Source organism: Diadema setosum, chromosome 1, assembly GCF_964275005.1.
Source record: "Diadema setosum chromosome 1, eeDiaSeto1, whole genome shotgun sequence".
NCBI classification, from domain to species: domain Eukaryota; kingdom Metazoa; phylum Echinodermata; class Echinoidea; order Diadematoida; family Diadematidae; genus Diadema; species Diadema setosum.
The window spans coordinates 29,689,456-29,701,957 of NC_092685.1; the positions used below are offsets into that span (position 1 = coordinate 29,689,456).

Sequence of the window (12,502 nt, forward strand, 5' to 3'; positions counted from 1 at the left end):
TTGGTTTAAAAGTGTGCACTGACAAGCAAGAACTTTTTCCTCTTTACCCTTATGTCACTAGGAATTTTTTACAAGTCAGAAGCCCTAAACTTTGTACATGTTTTTTTTTCCCCTCTAAATTTAACACTGGAGTTGGCTTGAAGGCAGCCCTTCCCCCCTACACTACAAACAGGGAAAAGATGCCTCTTCTAAAAATCCCAAAATTCCACAGAGAGCAACAACACAGGGAAGGATTCCCACGGGGGAGCTGCCCCCCGTGCCACTGCAAAAAAAAAAAAAAAAAAAAAAAAAAAAGCTTTCCATTTGCCAACAGCTCAAACTTTTTCACAACCTCAAAGTACATATAATATGCTTTTTAAACTCTCAGCATAAAGGTTTGCATTAGAGCAAAAATGTGTCTCAATTACTCATAACTTGCAAAAGGACAACCTTTACACATATTTGTGGGTAGAACATGAACAGTTTTTGAAACAAAAAAAAAAATATATATATATATAATCCCATCCTGTATCTACATCATCATAAAATTTACATAAGATATGAAGAGAACACTTTAAAAATGATATCAAAATTTAGGGGCCATTCATAATTCACAATGTTTCAAATTTTCGATTTTTTTTCAAAAAATTGTGGGTGTGTGTCAAACCAAAAATTTGAAAATTGAAATTGGTTTCACTTTCAAACCAACGGGTGAAAAATGAAAAACAAATCAGCTTTTTCAATCAAAATTAGGGGTAGGTGGGTGGGTCAAAAAACTTTGGAAAACAATATCAAAATTGTAAATCATTGAAAATTATGAATGGCCTGTAAAAAGGCATTTGCACTGCTTTATATTTTCAACTACACCTTTGAAATCTTGTCTATGAATTGCAGAAGTACTGGCTGAAATTGGTAGAGAATTATGGGCACATTCACTTTGGCAGGGAATCACAAACGTTTTGAAATGGTTGACTCATCTGCATGTAACTGCAGACAACAAAAAATTGCCAGACTGTACCTGTCAGTCCACTACTTATGCATTCAAGCACAACTGCCCCTGCAAGTCATGTAGAACCAAAAATGCAGAGGGCTTTCTTTCCAAATTTTGATCAGAAGTTACCAGTACTTGTCTACAAATCAAAGAAGTTGATGCTGTAAAAAGATCACAGAAATTCAACATACTATTTTAGGATGTGCACATTTACATGTTTCATGATCAGTCACTCAGAACATCACCATCACAAAAGAATAACTAAACAAACATGTTAACATGTCATCAGACGTGCAAATGGGAAATTGGCTATTTGTTGAGTTGAATTCAACTACAAAACTACAAAACAGCCTCTTCCGTTGAGGGGGGGGGGGGGCTCCGCTATTTCTAGGGTTTAAGAGGTAATTTTGATTGGGTGCAGAGGCCTTAAAATTTTGTCTAAAAATGTGCACTGACAAGCAAGGACTATTTCCTTTTTCACACTTTCCTCACTAGGAAATTTTACAATAAGTCGGAAGCACCAAACTTTGTACATGGTTTTTCCCCTCTAACTTTAACACTGGATTTGGCTTGAAGGCAGCCCTTCCCCCAACACTACAAACAGGGAAAAGATACCTCTTCTTAAAATTCAACACAGGGCAACAAAGGGAATAGGTTCCCACAAGAGGAACTGTTCCCCCCCCCCCCATGCCACTGCAGAAAAGCCTTCTATTTGCCAACAGCTCTAACTTTTACACAACTTCAAAGTACTCAGGATCATATAATATACCGGTACTTTTTAAACCCTCAGCATAACGGTTTGCATTACAGGGAAAAGTTACTGTCTTTCAAACAAATGCCTTCATTTGTGAACTTTGTGAACTGAAGACAACGAAAATTGCCAGACTGTACCTGCCAGCACATCAGTTCAACATTCAAGCACAGCTTCCCCTACAGCAATGCTGAACCAAAAACATACAGAGAACCTCAGAATGGTGGTAACATGCCTGACTGGAACAACTCATTCATTTAACATTTCTGAAGAAACCCTAGTGGATCTTTTTTCCTGATTTGGTTCCTCACGAAATCCTTGATATTTCTCCATGTGCGACCCTTGAAGATTTGTGGAGCAGCTTTCATTGCTGAGGTGATTGGTTCTTTTCCAGGAATTTTTCGTGTTCCTAGGGAAATCCCCAGATGCCTGTTGACAGCTTCCTTCTCAGCATCACTCCACATCTTCTTTGTCTGGCGTTCGCTGGTGCCTACTGTTTTAGCAGCATCTATATCACCTTGACAAAGGATATAAATGATGAAATTCCTACACAATTTCTGTTGCAAAAATTACACAATTATCATACGTTCACAAACAATTCCATTGGTGACACCAATCCAAGTCATGGACAAGATAACATTCCCTCAGTCATGTTAGGACTTTACGACCGAAAGTACCTGCTAAAAACATTTGCAGGATGAGGTATCGGACAGTCACTTATCACCTCCAATGACATTAAAGAAACAAATGTTTATGCAGGAATATTGTTATATCATTCTGGCATGGAGCCAAGGATCATAGAAAGTGAACTAATGATCACTGTACTATGTAGCCTAAAACCCGAAGTGAAAGGATACTGAAAGAAATGATGATAAAAGAAATGACAGTTTTAGAACCTCCAGAAAGATGTTCGGGGAAAACCCATGAGATCCAGCTGGGACTGACAACCCAATCCACAAAGCGTGCCCAACCAAAATCAAACCTGAGGTGATGAAAGGCACGGAAAGATCTTTTGCGCCAACTTGGCTGCACATACATGTATAAGGTTCGAAAATAGAAGAACCCTGCAGTATTGAGGTTTTTCCTAGTAAAAATACCCTCATGTAAGGAGATGGGGGCTGGTAGAACAGCATAATCATGTGTAGCTTTCTCAATGAGGATCAGCAGGAGGCATTTATTCTAGTACCATTGCCACAATTGAAAGAATGTTATCTTTTCTGAATACATACATCTCATATGTTGAACAATACTCCCTTTGCAGTTTAAGGACACACGCAACAGGCTGTTGGTGAACAGTTTCATTTTGTAAACAAGGAAAAGTAGAAATTACGCGGTGCGTAATTTATGTCCCCGCCGGAAGTACATGTAGCATTTTGTAGCTAAATGTACAATACAGGTCAAATATCAAGGTCAAAGCTCAAAGAAGTCAAAGGTCAAAATTCCGTGTAGAAGTTTTGACGCCCTCACCTAGTGCCACCACATAAAGCAAACGGAATCGAAATCGGATTAGAAATGGCGAAGGAGTAGCATTTTGTAGCAAAATGTACATACAATACAGGTTAAAAAAATCAAGGTCAAAGGTCAAAGAAGTCAAAGGTCAAAATTCTGTGTACATGTTTTGAAGCCCTCAACTAGTGCCATCACATAAAGCAAACGGAATCGAAATCGGATTAGAAATGGCGAAGGAGTAGCATTTTGTAGCAAAATGTACAATACAGGTCAAAAAATCAAGGTCAAAGGTCAAAGAAGTCAAAGGTCAAAATTCTGTGTAAGGGTTTTGAAGCCTTCACCTAGTGCCATCACATAAATCAAAGGGAATCGAAATCGGGTAAGAAATGGCGAAGGAGTAGCATTTTGTAGCCAATGTACAATATAGGTCAAAAATCAAGGTGAAAGGTCAAAGAAGTCAAAGGTCAAACTTCCGTGTACAAGTTTTGACGCCCTCACCTAGTGCCATCACATAAAGCAAACGGAATCGAAATCGGATTAGAAATGGCGAAGGAGTAGCATTTTGTAGCAATAATGTACAATACAGGTCAAAAAAATCAAGGTCAAAGGTCAAAATTCTGTGTAGAAGTTTTGAAGGCCTCAACTAGTGCCATCACATAAAGCAAACGGAATCGAAATCGGGTTAGAAATGGCGAAGGAGTAGCATTTTTTTTATCAAAATGTACAATATAGGTCAAAGGTCAAGGTCAAAGGTCACAACTGAAATTCTGTGTAGATGTTTCAAAGCTTCCATGTAGTGCTATCATATAAAGCAAACAGAATCAAAATTGGCTCATAAATGACAGAGATGTAGCAAATTGAAGATTTTGATCACACACGGACGCACAGACAGATGGACGGACGGACGGACACACGGACACACACACGTACGGAGCCCGTTTCATAGTCCCCTGCTCAAACTCGTTCGGCGGGGACAAAAAAATCAACATTTTAAAACTCTGAAAATTAAAAATGGTCCATAATGTATAACATGGGAACAAGCGAACTGTTACATGAAAGTATCACATACATGTATCGCTTGCCTAATCAATACTGATAATATCCATATTCATTTTCTTTGTCCAAGCCCAGCTCTAAGCATGGCAGAATTACTAGTCCTTTACACATGCCATACAACAGATGGATGTTTCCATAAATTAGGGACACACTCATTTTTTGTGTCTCCTTTACGAATAAAACCAATTTTGGAAATGGCACAAAATTGTCGTGCAAAATAACTTGTGCGATGCCTAATTCACTGTTAAATGTACAAAATGTTTGATCATGTTATATTACTAGCAAGATAACAGATTGGTTTCTTGCATAAGGGGGAATACAAAAATGTCACAAAGTGTGTCCCTAAACTATGGAATTACCCAGATCCTAAAAAGTCAGCAACAATTTCCCTGTTTTCCCCCATCTGATTTAAGGCCAACTCAATACCACCCCAAATCATTTGATGTTAGATATACATGTACATGTATATGTACATTTGTATCATATACATGATATTATGGTAACACCTGCATGGTAGCCAGCATGTTTTGTATGTACATACATGTATATGCAGCAGCATAGCACTGAGAGACAAGTGATGCCTCAGTTGGAAAATGGAGCGACAGCAAATGAAGCACTAATGGTAATAAAATGGCCACAATTCCATTAGCGATTGCCGACTGGTGGTGTTTCGCCCCTTAAAACAGTATACAAAAAAAAAACAAAAAACACCATAAATAAATGATCATATCACTTTCTAAAACCAACAAGTCGGCAAGCCATCTGTGACACCCACCCCCCCCCTCTCCTCCTAACAGAAAATTCCTTTGCCATGCTGCTAGTCAGACGTAAAATTAAATGTCCACAGTGGCAGTCTCTATGGAAAGGGTCCACTATTGCAGGCTATGTAATAAAGGTTGTTTACTATCCAACGTGAATAGTACAGTCTGTATGAAAAGGGTCCACTATTGCAGGTTTTATAGTATAGGGTTTTGTACTATCAGGCCTAATTGTTAATAGCACATCCAGTCTCTTTGGAAAGGGTCCACTATTGCAGGCCATATAATAGGGGTTGTGTAATATCAAGCATATGTGTTAATAGCACAATTATGGAAAGAGTCCACTATTGCAGGCTATACATGTATAATGGGTTGCGTACTACCCGAGTATCTAGTCTAATTATTAAAGGGCAAGTCCACCCCAACAAAAAGTTGATTTGATTAAATACAGAAAAATCCAACAAGCATAACACTGACAATTTCTTTAAAAATCGGATGTAAAATAGGGAAGTTATGACATTTTAAAGGGACCGTACAGTACTGGTTGAGGTAGGGATTCATGTTTTGAACATTTTTTAAGTGAGATAATGAAAAGTCTCTTATGAAATATGGAAGAGCATGCAATTTTAAGAAGGATTCAACGTTTATTCGATGAAAATTGGTTTTCTAATGGCTGAGATATCCAAAAAAGTGCTAATGATAAAAGGCGACATGCCAAAAATTTATTAGGATCTCTTTGTTTCACCTTGTTTTTGGATATGTCAGCCATATCAAAACCGATTTTCATCGAATAAACTTTTTGATACCCCTTAGAACTGCATGCTCTTTGACATCTCATAGAGTGGTTTTTGAATGTCTTGCAAAACATTAAAAGCTAAATCTTCACCTCGACCAGAACTGTACACCCCCTTTAAAGTTTCGCTTATTTTTACAAAACAGTAATATGCACAACAAGGGTGATATGAAAATGAGAGAGTTGATGATTTCACACACTCGCTATTTCTTTTGTATTTTATTACATGAAATACAGAATATTTCATTTTTTGCAGATTTAACAATTAGGAAGCTCTTCATTGAATCATGTATAGGTGCAGCACTGGCAATTACACATGTTCCGGGAAAAATCAAACCTTATTTAACATTACAATTAGGAAAAATTAAAGTATGTAACTTTTCACATAATAAAATACTGTACAAAAGAAATAGTGAGTGGATGACCTCATTGGTTTTCTCATTTTGCATACTTACCAGCATGTGCAAATAACTGTTTTGTGAAATCAAGCGAAACTTTAAAATGTCATAACTCTCTTTATTTTACATCCAATTTTGATAAAATTTTCAGTATTGTACTTGTTGGATTTTCCTCTATGTATTCAAAGACAACTTTTTGTTGGGGTGGACTTGCCCTTTAACTGCACAGTCTCTACATAGAAAGGGTCCACTATTGCAGGTTATGGTTGTGTGGGCTTCACGCTGAAGTGAGGGGGGGGGGGGGGGACTGACTGCATGTTACATTAATTTGCTATGACTACCGACTGGTGTCCCCAGGAATGTAGATTTGTAAAATAATCTATTTCCAAAATGCAAGTTGGGGGCTGGAAGAGATGGTGTCATTTTTCAATGGGGGCCTGCACCCACCCTCATGCCCCCTTGCCTTTGCCACTGTCCACGGTTGCATAGTCTGTATGCAAAGGGATGCGCTTATATTCACATATAATGGAGAGGGGTGTACTAGCAAGTCTAAAGTCGATATTTCTTTATTTATACATGCGCAGGGGTTCGCCTTCTGCATAAAAAGAAGGGGTATGCATTGTTAAGCCTAAAGTTGAATTAATTGTCACAGGAGTGTAGTTTGTATAAACATGGCCCACTTTTGCAGATTTAGAAAAAGAGTTGTGTACTGTCAAACCTACATTTCATGTTTACAGTGGTACAGTATACACAGGTCCACTTTTGAAGGTTAACACGAGGAGTGTGTATTGTCAAGCTAAAAGTCTTCATGGCATAGTCTCAAGAAGTCGGAAAATTGTATGTGACACCCCCCCCCCCCCCACCGTTGTATATAATCATGTACATATTTGACACAGTAATTAGCACTGGTATCTCACAATATGCTTCAAACTAAGAGGTGCTGGGGGCCCTAACTGCCCCCAACCCCCTCCAACTAAGGCTGAAGATACCCCCCTCAAAAAAAAAAAGTCAATCAACTGATCAATACATGGTGATACAAATATTTTACAATGAATGATTTGGTGTACTGTTGTAGTTCAGGCGAGGCCCTATAGAAAAGGAACCTAACCTTGTTTTTCGATATACAGTTGGGGCCAAAAGTTTATATACACTTGGTAGAAAAACAGTTTTGCTCAAATGTTCATCATCTTTTCTTGCTCAAGCACTTTTATTTCTAATCAGATCAGAGAAACTGTACGTCTACTTAATGTTCATGGCTTATATTTCATATATTATACTGGATTATATATTTAATGGTTGACTTTATCTATATTTCTGGAAAATCAGTGGGTCAAAAGTTTACATGTTTGAATGTAGAAAAATGATTTTCACAAGAGAGCACTATTTGACCATAAAATGCTTGTACATGTCAACAATATTGCAAATACGGACATGTGCAGATGTTGCTCAAAGTTTGTGTGCATCACAAAAAGATGACATTCAAATTTATCAGACCTTTGAAAAAAATGAAGGGACAGAAATATCTCCTGTTTCAGCATTTTCAATTTTTTGAAAAGTATTTATAAGTTGATAACAAAATACCTGAAAAATTAAAAGGTGTAAAATTTCTGAATATTAGTAAGCACTTTCAAGAAATTTTAGAGTTGGCTAGTTGACCAGAGGGAGAGCCTTGGGACCGAAAATTAGAACTGAACTTTTTGTTTGCCTACCTGTAATTTACATCACTGTCTGACTGTGTTTAAAGTGGAACACATAAGAGTTTTCAATGGTCATCTCCTCGTCATCAGAGACTAAAGAGACCTCGCCTCTATATTCCAGGAGAAAGCTGCCTTTTTCAAAAGTCCTTGATGTAAAAAGACCATATCCTGGAAAATACAAATGTTTGTGATTGTGAGGGTTAAAGTATCAAAAAGCCCTTGTTTCATACTTGTAACGCAACTCAAAAAGTATTTTATCAATTTTTTGTCTTTCAACAAAATGACGCACAAATTTACTAAAGGTACATGAGGGGTCACTGTTGCCCAACAGCTGGTGTTTTCACTATGAAATCATGTAGTAACAGTAGATGCAAGAAAAAATATTGCTCTTTTGTCAGCACGTGCCTTGCACCCTCAGCCATTTTTTTCTGATCATTAAAACACAGTTTTTGTTGTGTCTTCACTTTAGCCTATAGTAGCCCATTTACAAATGAAACTCTGATTAAAACAAAAGACAAGAACCAATTAAAGCTTATCATTTCCATCCAGTCAAACTTAACCAAATCCAATGCTGATGGAATCTATTTACAGTACTGCACTGTTATCAGGTAATTGCTACCAATGATGAGGATCCTACTTTGTGTATACTGATCCATGGTCCCCACAAGAAAGGAAAGCTGGGAGAGACCATTCTGGTTTTCGGCCAAAAGAATCTGATAGCAGATCTTTTGGTCTGGGAGCCATCCTGAGGAGCCCGATGGGAAAGGCACATTGAATCAAACTTTTCCAAGTTTATTCCAAGTCACTGATGAAGGCAGAGATTATCAGAAAATTTAGCGATCCACACCCATAATAAAGGCAAACAGCCCTCACCCTCTAAAAGATACCAATTCCCCAAAATGTCCTGATCCACTGTCTCCCATTTGAAACACAGACTTAACTAGAAGCAGTTAAAACTGTAACTGTATCTGTAACTAGGCCTTTCTCTGTATCTGTAAGAGAATAATACTACACACACTTGTAAAAATTTATTCCATATTTCATTACAGTTCTTGGCAGCACTTATTTCAACTCAAAGAAAGGTTGATTATCTTACCAATCACATCATCTATGTGTCGTTTTTCAAAGCCACTCTTGTCTTGCCCCAGGCTGCAGAAGTGCTCTGCTTCAGCTTCAGGAGACAATCTTTTCCTCCTGGAAGACATGCTGTTCAAAGCAAAACAGATGTGATGTTACATGCAGTTATTTAATGTGACAGTTAATGTGACAGTTATTCATTGATATCCAATGAATACATAATAGACTAACTTGTTTCAAATTAATCTGCAAGTCAAAATCTGCAAACTGATGATAGGCCTATACTGTCCACCTTTCAATTATAGACTTAAGTTAGAGCAAAAAGGAGACCTTTCCATGTATTACAAATCCTATTCAAATGCTCCCAGAGTCCCATTTTAAATGGACACCTTGACCTATCCCTAGGTCCTAACTTTAGTTGTTTAACACAGGTTACAGTTATTGTTAGTTACAGTTTTACTATCATCTACTAGGGCTAGGCTGCTGAGTAGGCATTTGTGTTGTGCCTTTGGTAGATCTTGCTAGAGAGGTCGAGTCATGTTGTGCGGCATCGAGTTTTGGGATCGCTACATCGGCGATACCCTTTGACCTAGTTAATATTTTTGTCGAGCAATTTAGCAATTTTAATCTAGCCTCTAGGATCTTGCCGTTTATTATATTTGAAGCTATCGGTAACTGGTGCATGTAGATCTACGGTAGGGAGATCTAGCCCGACAAGACGCTGTTACTACGCTGTGCTACGTACCTACGTACAGCGACTGGGCTGTGTATAGTTACGGTAGAACGTCTACCTAAACTGGCGTACAAAAGATCTTGCAATTCATTGACGGATTGTGCGAATATCTACACCGAGTTTGTTATGAAGCTGAATTCTCTCAGCTCCAAAACACACACAAAATAAGCCCAAAATGTTGGGCTAGACAATGAATATCTTGTATTTCAAAATAATGATTAGAAACGTACCTGAAACTGAAGATTTCTCACACCTTTTGGGCACCGTACCTGGCCCGGTCGCTGCACTAATCAATGGGCCATGGGCTCTATATATGGGTACGTACCGGTATGTATCTAGCGCGCGCGCGAGCGAATCGGATGGCGCGACGTGCTGCCGAATGGGGGCGTTATTCATCTATGCGCAAACGATTCCTCGAGAATTTGTCACACGATGATAGGAGAGCTGTGTATCCGATCCGTACACACCTGATCCTAGTTGTTACCCTCTAACGTGGACTTCGTCAGATTTGCCAGATATTAAGAGAGCACCCTCATTGGACCACGTAAATGACGAAAATAATACGCGTTCCAATCGTGGACGTCCACGATTCCTGGGTGTCCACTATTTGAAGGTGTGTATTCTGGTGAAGGTCCACGATCGAAGGCATTTACACACGCACACACACACACACACACACACACACACACACACACACATCTATCAACATCTATCAACGCGGTCTTCGAATATGAGTACTATAGTACTGGATTATCTGAAATTGAAATCCTGGGTGCTCCAATTAGTAAACTATAACTTGTCGCACAGAAATTCCACCAAGATGGGGAATGAACATAACATGGACTTGCCGCTATCAGGGGTGTAGTGTCTCTCCTCCTTCGCACAGTGGCAAAGCCATCAGTCCGCCTTACGCGGCCGATCATGCAAACATTCATCCAGTTTATGCTCCTAGACATCTGTTTATTCGATCGCCCTTTTATCGCCGTGTCAAAGCGCGCGCTAGTGCCAGTGTCGTTTGTCAACGCCGGGAGTATGTGCAAGATATTACGTAATAATTGTTATGCCTTACTCGCCGTTTCGTAGAACTCCCCCATACCATCAGCATGGGAAAAGCAAAGATTTTGAAGGGTTGTGGGTGGTGGTAAATGGTAAAGCAACGTCTACGAGAGGGTCACAAGATAGGTGTGCATAAGATTCAAGAATAAACGATGTGCAAAAAATACAAACATGATTCAAGGCATCAGAACTCCCTCACGAGATATGCACTGGTTGTGCGGACATGATTTGAACTTCGAAAGTGTATGTGCTATTATGGTAGGATCGTCTGCGCTCGCTCTTCTTGATACACGGACGGGTGCCATTCGTGTGCGCTGCCCGAGACATCCCGTAAAATTATTAGAGCAAGGCTGACCCACGAGACAGCCCGTAAGTGTACCCTGTACATTCACAAGAGCGAGTTGGTGGGGGGGGGGGGGGGAGGGGGGAGGGAGGGGTGGAGAACACGTCTGGGAAACGGTTTAGTGTTGCCACTTACAGCCTCGCCGTGGTGACAAGGCGTGTTCTTGTTTGAGAACACGATAAGAAAAAAAAGAACAGTTCTCTGTCCGAATATCGAAGGGGATAAACACACGGATTTGCATTCATGTAACATAGGAAGTGGAAGCCGTCCGTAATGAATGCGTAATGAATGAGAGTCCTTGCCGCGGTACACTGTTGCTGGCCATCTATACTATGAATAATAATGTAGAAATAGTTCCCAAAGTTGATGCTTTCATTCATCGCATCAGCCTGTTCATCACTTACATTTCCTCTTCATCTCTGCGCGGGTTTTCACTCTCCTTACTCTTTCTTGTCTGCACGTCTGCTCTTTTAATACACTCTCACTGCCCAGCGTAGTACCAATCTCTCTTCCGTCGTGGTAATCTTTTGGTATGAACCTTTATTTTATGATCCCTCTCCCCCTCCCCCTTTCTTGTTGCTGAACTCGGCATTCTCTTTCAGTCCCGCCCGATGATGAGGAAACGTCACTTTCTTAATTCCTAAGATCACAGTCCTACCAGGGAGGGGGTCTCTTCCCACCTCCCTGGTCCTACCGACTTTACATTGTCATGATGTACTTGCCTACTTTCATCACTATGACTTTTTTTGTTGTTGTTGACGAAGCAAAATTTGACGTTAACAAACGAGACACCACTTCAAATCATGATGAGAGGATTGGAAGTGTTTGGATTATATGAATCAGAGAAAATTCAGCTGACTTACCCAGTGATCACCCTGTTTGGATAGACGTAGCTGTAGACCTGCCTTGACGACGTGGAGGTTCGATATCTCGTCGGGGAGGCGTGGGGGAGAAACCCACACATGAGGGCGACAACGGCCCACACGCACCGGAGCAACATACCGGCAGAATTATCCACTGAAGGGCAAGCAGCCCTCCGCTAGCTCTCCACGGGGAATGGGGGAAAGGACGGACGGAGCCCGGAGATCAAGTGATTGGAGGACACAATACGCGAGGGGAGTTGGATGACCGATCCGACCGATGTCGATGATAACGTGTCGATGAAGAAGAGGAGACCGATGCAAATGATTATAATCCGAGTGTAAGCCCTCTAACCGCCGCGAGCTAGTGAACGCACCTCCTCGAGAGAGCGTATCAGTCTCGGGCTCAACGAGGCGACAGGATCGAGATGACCTGGTCTGCGATCGGATCGTGTGAGGGAGGAGAGAGCACCTCCCAAAACGAGTCTGCGCCAGAGAAATTCTGTCTCAATCCCGTGAGATTCTAATTGACGGGTACATCCGAGGTACAGTTTGACTAAT

General features: G+C 40.2%; 2 long non-coding RNA genes across 2 annotated transcripts; both read right to left on the reverse strand.

Moving 5' to 3' along the window:
* Positions 1 to 475: 475 nt before the first annotated feature.
* Positions 476 to 2,234, reverse strand: LOC140229474 (uncharacterized). Its single transcript, XR_011901308.1, has 2 exons — positions 1,862 to 2,234; positions 476 to 997 (listed from the first exon to the last, which is right to left on the reverse strand). It is a non-coding gene; the product is annotated as an uncharacterized lncRNA (long non-coding RNA).
* Positions 2,235 to 7,906: 5,672 nt separating this feature from the next.
* Positions 7,907 to 9,970, reverse strand: LOC140232213 (uncharacterized). Its single transcript, XR_011901474.1, has 3 exons — positions 9,913 to 9,970; positions 8,969 to 9,078; positions 7,907 to 8,040 (listed from the first exon to the last, which is right to left on the reverse strand). It is a non-coding gene; the product is annotated as an uncharacterized lncRNA (long non-coding RNA).
* Between the last annotated feature and the right edge of the window lie 2,532 nt (positions 9,971 to 12,502).